This window comes from Capsicum annuum, chromosome 12 (assembly GCF_002878395.1).
Source record: "Capsicum annuum cultivar UCD-10X-F1 chromosome 12, UCD10Xv1.1, whole genome shotgun sequence".
Taxonomy (NCBI): Eukaryota; Viridiplantae; Streptophyta; class Magnoliopsida; order Solanales; family Solanaceae; genus Capsicum; species Capsicum annuum.
The window spans coordinates 205,753,788-205,763,980 of record NC_061122.1 but is presented as its reverse complement, the minus strand read 5'-3'; the positions used below and the strand labels follow the sequence as shown (position 1 = coordinate 205,763,980).

The 10,193-nt window shown below is 32.0% G+C and overlaps 1 pseudogene; it reads left to right on the top strand.

Annotated features, from left to right (window-relative positions):
* The first annotated feature begins 286 nt into the window (after window positions 1-286).
* On the top strand, window positions 287-1,039 carry LOC107848963 (annotated as a pseudogene).
* Window positions 1,040-10,193: the final 9,154 nt, after the last annotated feature.

Genomic DNA, 10,193 nt, shown 5'->3' with positions numbered 1-10,193 from the left:
TCTGATTGTTTGGTTCATACACATGTTTTATGAATTGAGTTTTTTTTCTATTTTTGCTATTTGTGGTTGAGATCTCTTATCGGATAAAATTCCGTGTTAAAAGATTCATACTTTAAAGACAAAGCTGGATTTTGGTTAACCAAAAATTAAGCTGGATTTTGAAATTTTGAATCTTGATGTTTTTCATTTGTGAAATAACATAAATTCTCCAATAAACCCGAACAACAAAATCATGTTCCTAGCAGTATTATTTCTAGTTCACATGCAAAAATTCTATAAATCCACCATGTCAAACTCTGAAATCCAGGAGACCAAAGTCATCCAAGCAGAAATTGAAGTCCTCATCCTGGTCTGGTTTCAGAAAATCAAAATCAAAGTCATCTGTGATAAGTTCTTGCTGATTTCCTTTCTACCAACCTTCCAACTTATTGCCAACTGTATTTTTGATCTGATATGATGGATTTGAGAACTGATCATATGCATTCTTCAATTGAGATGATAGTCGTATTGAAATTGGTGTCATTAAGTCTGGTATGGTTGTGATTTTTGGTCCTTTTGGCCTGACTATTGATATTAATCTGTTGAGATTCACTATAAGGCTTTTTAGTAGGCTCTTCCTGGTGACAATGTCAGGTTCAACATCAAGAACGTTGTCGTTAAGGATCTTAAGAGAGGTTATGTTTCTTCCAACTCCAAAGATGACCTAACAAAGGGTGCTGCCAGCTTTATTTCCCAAGTCATTATCATGAACTATCCCGGTCAAAATGACTACCATAGCTCCCATATTTCTATCAACTTTTACAAAGATCATGAGCAAGATGGACTGATGTTCTAGTAAGAAACTTTAGAAAGAGTCCAAATTCTTGAAGAATGGTGATGCTGGCATGGTTAAGATGAATCCCACCAAGCCCATGGTGGTTAAAATTTTGTTGAATACCTATAATTTAGACATTTCACTGGGAGGGACATGTGTCAAACCATTGTTGTTGGAGTTGTCAAGAACATTGACAAGAAGGACCTACTGGTGACAAAGTCATGAGGTTGCTCAAAAGAAGATTCTACACATGCAGTTTTAACTAGAGTAATAGTGTAAGTTGTTTACCTGGTCTCCTGCTTTTTAGTCTTGAACAAACTGAGTTAGCATTAGAAGTTTCATAGACATAATGGAAAAGAAGGAAAGTTGGTAAGGTTTCTACAAAAAGCGCATTAAAACTAATAAAAATGGAGGGAAGTTGGTATGAGTTGAAAAAAAGCACATCCATTAATTGTCTTAATTTTTTATTTCAGTTTTATATCCATTACTGACATAGTGAATAAGAAGATCTACCTAGAACCTGGTCCATTAGGACTGATAGTCTGGTAACGACTCTGGTTTTGTTATTTTATTCATGTGAACAAGATTATGTAAGAACAAAACAATAATAATAAACATGAATGACAAATATATGGACCAAGAAATCAAAAAATATTATGATAAAGTGAAATATCAGTTTTTTAGTGTCGTTTCTTGAAAAGACGTCATTGGTATGGAAAAGTATGCCTTAAAAAATTAATGGCGACACTGAAGTGCATCATATTAAGTGAGAGGAAGCTCTCAACAATTATGTATTATTGAATATCAAGATGAAGTCCTTGAAAAAATTAATATTCATTTAGTAAGTGATCTGTAGTGGAGAAATTATGAATCTATGACGATTCGGTGAGTTTAATTGAATTGGTTATTATTGGCTTGATGTATTGATACATATGTTACTCATTATGAACTGAGTGATATTATATTTTGAATTCACGTAAAAGCTCTAGCCTTATTTGTATATCAAATTGAAAATTAAAGAAAGTTTTGGAGCAGATTGTAGTGCCTATCTAATTATTTAGGTGGGTATAAAATGATAGGCATTAAAACAAGTAGTCCTAGAGGAGAAGACAACTGGTGATATCGTTTAATTTATTGCTATGCTCAATTTTTAGTGACTTGATGAAGGTTTCAAAAATTCAATAGTTTTCTATTTTAGAAATATCATATTAACATTTGCAACATTTTCCAGTTGTAGTTGATTTCACACCTTAGATAAGAATATTGAAACTCACTATTCTTTTTTCAGTGCTAATTCTTCTCGAGGATTATCATTTGCTTGAGAAGCTTGCCAATTTTGATCGTGATAGAATCCCAGAGCGTGTTGTTCATGCTAGAGATGCTAGTGCCAAGGTTTCTTTGAGGTCATATATGATGTAATCCGTCTTACATGTGTTGATTTTATTCGAGCTCTTGGTGTCTAGATCCGAAAGGAGGAAGTAGTACAGTTTGGTGTAAATAAATGGAAGTGGATGGTGTTTTTTTGAGTCAAACTCATGTAAACCTTGTTGAAGTTGATGTTGGCCTCATGCCTCCCCTGTATCCTAACAACTTCTACGTGTTGAAATTTATAGGTTTCCCAGACTTTTAAGACTGCAAATAGTCTTCCTGGTTTATGTCATATTCCACCTCTCCAATGCAATATTCCAAGTCTCAGTTTGTTCAAAGAGTAAGTACTAGGAATGAATGAATAAATCACCTTATGGCCTGTGTTGTGAAGTGTTTTATCAAGCAGTTTAATTTGGTGTGCTACTTGTAATGTTTCCTTTTTAATTCTCTTTTAATATTAATAAATTTATTTATTAATATTTAATTTACTTTATTATATTTAATTCAGTAGTCCCTTAAAAAAGTCTTCTGCATATTTTTAGTTGAGTGATAAGGGTTCTCCTAGCTGCTTAGAATAGCGTAGGTGCCCACACGGTCCAGTAATTTGGGTCGTGACAGTTGGTATCAGAACATTAGGTTCACTGATCCCATCAGTAGAAGAGCAATGTGAAGTAGAGTTCCGTAGATGGTGTGTAGAGTCCCATACCCAATTTTTAGAAGGCTATGAGGCACGTAAAAGTCGTTTCCTTTTTTGCTCCATCATTCCATCTGAATCTTAGACTATTAAATTGAATCCAGTTGTTATGTAGACAATTCTAATTGGTATCTTAACAGAGCTCAATTGGAATATTTTGATTCTAATTGGTATCTTAGTAATTTTGAATAAAATTAGGAGATTTCAATTGGTATTTGTTAATAAGTTCTAAAAGTTATTGATAATAGGTAAAGACTTGTGAAAGTTGTGAACTTATTAATTGCTTGTGTTTAATATTTGGCTAACCTTGAGTTGCTAGATTTTTTCATTGTTATGAATTGTTTTTGTTTGAATTTAAGTAATGAAAATTGACTAAGTTATTTTTGTTGATAATTGTGATGGGATTATTTGATTTCTTGTTAATTGTGAAACTAGAAATTCTATGGTGCTTTCTTATTTTTAGTACTATTATAATGATGAAATTGATGGTATGAGAGTTGATAGGATGATAGAGAACATGATGTCAAAAAAAGATGGTGAAAAAGTGACATGAATAAAAGACTAAGGTGATATGTTTTTCCGTAATGAGAGGTTCTTGTTAATGATGTTGTGGATGGATCCTTGTGTAGTTTGATTATTTGATATTATTTGGGGATCCTTTTGTGGTTCGATCATTGAGACTGTATTTAGAATTTTTGTGCAGTTCTATTATTGAAATTATAATGGGTTCCTTGTGAGGACTAGCTAAGTGACATTATCTTTGAGTTACTTATGTGACCAAATTCTTAATTCTTGCCAAAATATTGAGTTTTAAATAAAAATGACAAAAACTAGTAGAGGTTGTTGATACCTACAGAATTTGATCGATGACTTGTCTGAAATGTGATATTGGTGATGAGACTATTAATGACCTTTAATCGATTTATTTTGTTTGGTCTTACTTATGTGCTAGTGGTGTGGGGAGCACTCTTAAGGTGATTAAGAGTTAAGTGAAGTTCGTCAAAAAATATTGTTAGGTAGAAATTAAAATGACTCTGTATGTCTTAAATTGGTATTAGCGATATAAGAGTGGTTTGGCTTGACCGTAAAGTGTTTGTCGTTGAAAAATGTTGAGTTAGTGATTGTCAGGACATAAGTTGTAGCTGTGGATTTATGCATTAGGAAAAATCTTGAGATGATTAATTATTATTGACTTGACCTTGTGGTTGAATTATACATTTGCATGCCCCACAAAGTTGACTGATATATGACACTTTTAGAGGATAGTAATTTTAATGATAGTGGCAATGCAAAATCAAATGGCTTAGTTACATTTATAAAATAATTAAGGATGATCCTGAATGGAAGAATAAATAAATTATTAAATGGCATGATTGATCTTTCCTTGGGTGATACTTGGTAGATAATACTTGTTGAGTGATTAAGGTATGATGATTATATGGATATTAACAATGTTGAGGAGGATAATGTGTTGTAGGCTATAATTCTGTGGGATCTTTATGGCTAATAGTGTAAGTGTGTGTAGTAAATGAGAGGTTATGTTGTCATCTATGTATAGTAGTAAATACTAAGCTTGAATTGTGGGTAATCTTGAGGTGAAAATAATAGTGTTTATGAAATGTTGAAGCTAGCTTTGTAGAATAAATTTAATAGTCTTGATTGAGTTCATGCAGATATCTAAGTTATGTGACTTATAAGTGGTATGGTGGCTTAAATATGATCAAATATAGATTCTCCATGGGGTAGTCTTGGATAGAAACCGAGTCAGGTGTCTCAAAGAGAGTTTGTGTGTTGGATGGATTAGATGTGACTTATCTAGTGTTGAAGATTTGAGTAGTAGATTCATGTAACATAGTGTAGCTCTTTTCATAATAGAATTTGGGGCTCTAGAGCTTCGGAAAAAAAGAAGAAGGTATTTTTGAATATCTATCTTCTTCAAGGTGAATCTTTTAATCATCTTTATCTTGCTTTCATAAAACTAAAGTTTAAGACTTAGGCCACTGAAAGGAGAATAAGTGATTCGTGTGTAAATATTTGGCTCCGCATCTTCGTATTTTAAAAATCTCCGATAGAATGATTGAGTATAGAATGTGGGTTGGTTGATAGGATATCAAGTGAGTGAATAGGTTTCAGTATATGCAACTCTATTAGTAATGTCTCTTTAATTTCAACCTCGTGCTTTTCTCCACTGAATGTCTGTTCGGAAATGAATGAATAGTAAATTGATATCTGATTGTAACGACCCATTTCGTCGTTAATAAATTATTCATAATAAATTCATGAAAATTCTTAATTTTCATTCCTCAATATTAACTTGTGTCCAAAATAGCCAATATTTTATTTATTAGGTCACCTCAAACTTTTCGACGAAGATTTTAGCCTTCGGATGTGTCTAGATAGGATCAAGCCTAATAAATTTAATTATTCATGAGTGATAATATCAATAATTTAGTTTGAAAGTTCTTTAGGTATGAATTAAGGTTGCACAATATCCCTAACACAAAGTTAAGTATAAAACTTTCTTTCCGATACAGTTTTGATATGTGTTTCTATTAAGGCCAATTTCAAGTAATAATATCTCATAAAATATAACGATTTAGGGTTACCAATACCTAACAAATCAATTATCTTTGGGTCCTCTTTCCAACTCAACAAAACGTTCCTCAATTCGAGTTCAGAGTAAAAAGTTATGATTGTTTTACTGAGCACTGTCCAGGCTAAAATGGAATTTCACTGTAGGAAAAATTATGATGTTATTTAAATCAGCTTCAGCCATATTTTAGGTCTAAAAAACCCAAATTTCATTCCCCTAACCCTAGAGAGGTGATTTTCCAAAGCTTAAGGTGAAATTCCTTCGTTGAGGTAAGTTTTTTCATTATTTTCTTAGTCTTTTAATTCTTTAACATCTTGGAATCCTTAAATAGACCTTTAATGGTGGAATTCTTTCGGGGAGTACTCATGGGTGTTTTTAATATGACCTAGAGATGATTCTAAACTATAAATTAAAGATTCCTAACATGAATTTCATAAATTAGATTATGAATGTTGATGGTTAGGAACTTTGAACTCCATAAAGATGAGACCTTTAGCATAAAAACTTCATTAATAGAGATGGGTTACACTTGAAAGAGCTAATTAATTATTAATTGAACTTAGGGAATGATATAAACCTTTAATTAAAGGTAGAATTAGTGGGTTTGAATCCGCAAGATATTTGTTTGAAGAGTAATTATATAATTGCTTGATTTTTAGATGATTGACTATTTCAAGGCATGAGGAAAGGAAAGTACATCTTTGTTGTAGTTTGTTTTTTCCAAAAGTTTGGAGTCCAAGTAGGCTTGGTTTAATGAGTACAATATTGTGTTATTTTATATTTTCATAATTTAAAATTGATGAGAGAAAGCATGTTTAGGCCTGCGGGCATGGAGTTGAGATGGATAAAGACACGAGAACTGAACTTTAATCCCAAAAACTATATTATTGATTAATTATGTGATACTTGTGATATTATGTGCTATGTCTACCGTAAGGAGATTGTTGTAAATGAAGTATGTGGACAATAGTTCTTAGTTGTTCTAGTGATGAATGTAGTTGAGTTATAATGATATTAAGTTACATGTATTGGACAATAATATGATTAGGAGGATCATGATAGGATCAAGTATTGATGAGCATAGTAATATCTAAAGGATAGATGAATTGAATAGTGTAATGATTGTAATATTTGAAAATCGGTAGTGACATTTTAATAATAATGAGTAAGTAATACTCCAATAGTGACTTACATTCTTAAGTGTTAAATTGTGATTTATTTTATGATATTCTTATTTTGGTATTGATAAAAACACTTTATCTATTGGATTCCCATGAGAGGCTAAATTGGTGATAATGATGATTTATTGAAATGTGTCTATGAGAGGCTTGTTTGATAATGATAACTCCTTGTATTAATGCCATGAATGGCTTGTTGATGATCGTGATGAATTATTAAAATAATACCCATGAGAGGGTCAAAATATTGATAAATGAAAGCACTTGATTGAATTTTTTATGATTTTAATACACTTCTAAATTTAGTATTCGTATTGCATCCCGAAGAATAGTGTGAAATAAAATGTATATAGTAGGTTATGATTTAGTTGAAGTTTAGACTCGACTTAATTGTGTGTATGCTCCTAAATTGGATACTTGTTGATTGGTATTCGGACTTGCTTGAAATTATTGACGTTTGGATTGTTGATGCGTGTATAAATGATTATTGAAATTTACTTGATGGAATTATCTCATGACGTTAAGTGTACTTGTAAACTTGGTACATTGTGTTGTATGTTGTGAGAAAGTGTAAATTTTATATTGATATTACTTGTTTATAGTGGATCGGGTACCACGTCGATATGGATGTGTATATGTTGGATCGGGTATCACGTCGGTCCGGATATGTACATGTTGGATCGGGTGCCACGCCAATACAGATATGTATATGATGGATCGGGTACCACGCTGGTACGGATATGTACATGTTAGATCGGGTACCATGCTGGTACATATATGTTTATGATGGGTTGGGTACCACACCGGTACGAATTTGTATATGATGAATCGGGTACCACGTCAGTTCGAATATATATATGTTGGATTAGGTACCACGCCGGTACGGATATGTATATGTTGGATCAGATACCACGCCGGTACGAATATGTATATGATGGATCGGGTAACACGCCGGTACGGATATGTATATGGTAGATTGGGTACCACGCTAGTATGGTATATGAACATAGATTGTTCCCTGCAGGTAATGACTATTTGGGAAAAAATAAGTCTCATAGGATGTGTGTACATATTTGTGTTGAGTTTGTGGATGTTTATAGTATGCTTGATACTCTTGATGGTTATATAGCTTGTTTGTGAGCACTGTTTGATCTGTTATTGTTGTATTATTGATTCATTGGGTATTTGATTGTGTGCTATGTATTTGAAAAAGTGAAACTTTGTACTTACTTATATGTTGGTTGACTTGCTTCATTTATATGTGTTTTAATTGTAGCTTACCAGAATGGTTAGTTATCATTCTTTAATATTATAAGAGAGCATTTGATTGTTAACCCGAGAGTTTAGTGTGGGTTTTCTATGATTACAAGTTTGTTCCTATGAATATGTGTAATGAAAAAGATAAGGTGAATAAAGAGGAATAGTGATGTATAAGCGTTGGATTGTGGTTGATTGTGTGAATTAATGAGGCTAGAGTATGTTAGTAGTGAATATAATATTGATGGAGTTGGAAGAGTAGTTGGATGATGTAAGTTGTATAGGGAAAGTAATAATGTTATTACAACCTTAGTTAAATTATATTCCATTCAAGATGTCATGATTTATTTTTCTTATTCTATTTTATGATTATATGGACTGACACGGTCGACCGATGCTGCCTACCAATACATGTAGTTGTACTAACCCTACTCTTCTACATTTCTTATTGGGGTGTAGACTGAATGAAGGTTAGTTTGTAGTTATTAGATGGATGACGATATTCAGCACTAACTTCTGCACTTTCATCCTGCAGATGTTAGAGTATTCGTATTATTTATTTTATTGTCAGTCTATGCTGTAGTAGATAGCTCTTGTATACGTCTGACTAAGTCTTGGGATGGTGAAGGACACTTGTAAGAAGTTCTATAAAAAAAAATTATTTATTAATAGTTAATTTACTTTATTATATTTAATTCAGTATTCCCTTAAAAACATAATTCTTCTGCATATTTGTAGCTGGGTAATAAGGGTTCTCCTAGCTGCTTAGAATAGAGTAGGTGCCCGCACGATCCAGTGGTTTGGGTCGTGACAATGTACTAGGAATGAATGAATGAATAAATCACCTTATGGCTTATGTTGTGTAGTGTTTTATCAGGCAATTTAATTTGGTGTGCTACTTGTAATGTTCCTGAGTTGCTAGTAATATTGTACTTTCTGTTTAATTATTGTTTTAAGTTAATTTGATCATCAATGAACGTCTTTGTTACATGATGGTGCCATTAAGTAGTCGTAAAATAAGGAAAGGTGACATTCTTTTTGAAAAAAAAAAAAGATTTCCGCATAAATTGAAACAAACAGTGTATTATGGGTTATTCAATTTGAGAAAATAGATAAAGTAACAAATTTGATCCACATGATTTTTGTGTTGTCTGGTTGGCGGGTGTATATTATCTTAACAAGGACAAGACTAGTTTGTTGTCCAAAAAAAAGGTGATACGCCTACTTTTAAAAGATATATCCATATGGAAGTCATATATATTCGATGGTGTTGTCTCACTTTCTTTTGTTACTCACACTATGGTAAGCGTGATTCTCTTTTATATCTACATTACATATCTAGAAAGAAGATCTCCACATATGTGTATAATATATAGAAGAAGCTAAAACAAAAAACCAACTAAACCAAAATCATGGACTTTTTTTCAGCATCCCCAAGTAGACCAAGATCAGGTTTTACCCAAAATAGTTTAACAAATAATGTGCTATCTAAAATAATAAATAGATCAAAAATGACTTCAAGACAATCGCTAGAAGAAATTTTAGATGTAGATAAAGATATACAACTTTTTCTACAAAATAAATTAAAATTAATAAGTTCCAAGACACTATATAATGAAGGAATGTTTTCAATGACACAATTATATAAATATTATAGAGAAGAACAATTATGCATAATTGGTAAAGATAGTGCCAGTATAAATCTAATAAGTTCAGAATCTTTAAGACAAATTGTCAAGTCAAACAGGAGTCTCATGCACATGGGACTCATAGTAGTAGGCCTAAAAGGACTAACCAGAAAAAAATCTAGGAACCAAAGTATTAGTTACAATTATGATAATAGATGGTCAGACTCAAAAAGATCTATAATTGGAATAACATAAGTAGACATGTCAACAAATGGAGGACTTTTTTTTTGTAGTCCAGACTATATGATAAATTCTCTAGAATTTGGAAAATATATAAAGATAGGAATCCAGACTAAAGGATATGAAGAAATGAATAATGGAAATAATTTATTAATATGTGTAGGATTTATAGGAAAACTCGCCACTAATAGTAGTACAAAATTTAGACTAAGAATAGATGATGTAGTAAGTTTAATGGGAAATTAAGGTATTAAATTAATGAAACCCCTAAAGATAAGTTCAGAAGACTATGCAAGACTAGAATGGAACTTAGAAAAATTTACTAAGAAAGAAATACTAAAGTCAACCGATCATTTAATGTATATAAACACTAAAGGAGAAACTTCAGTAAGATTCACAGACTACCAATATACAAATGAAA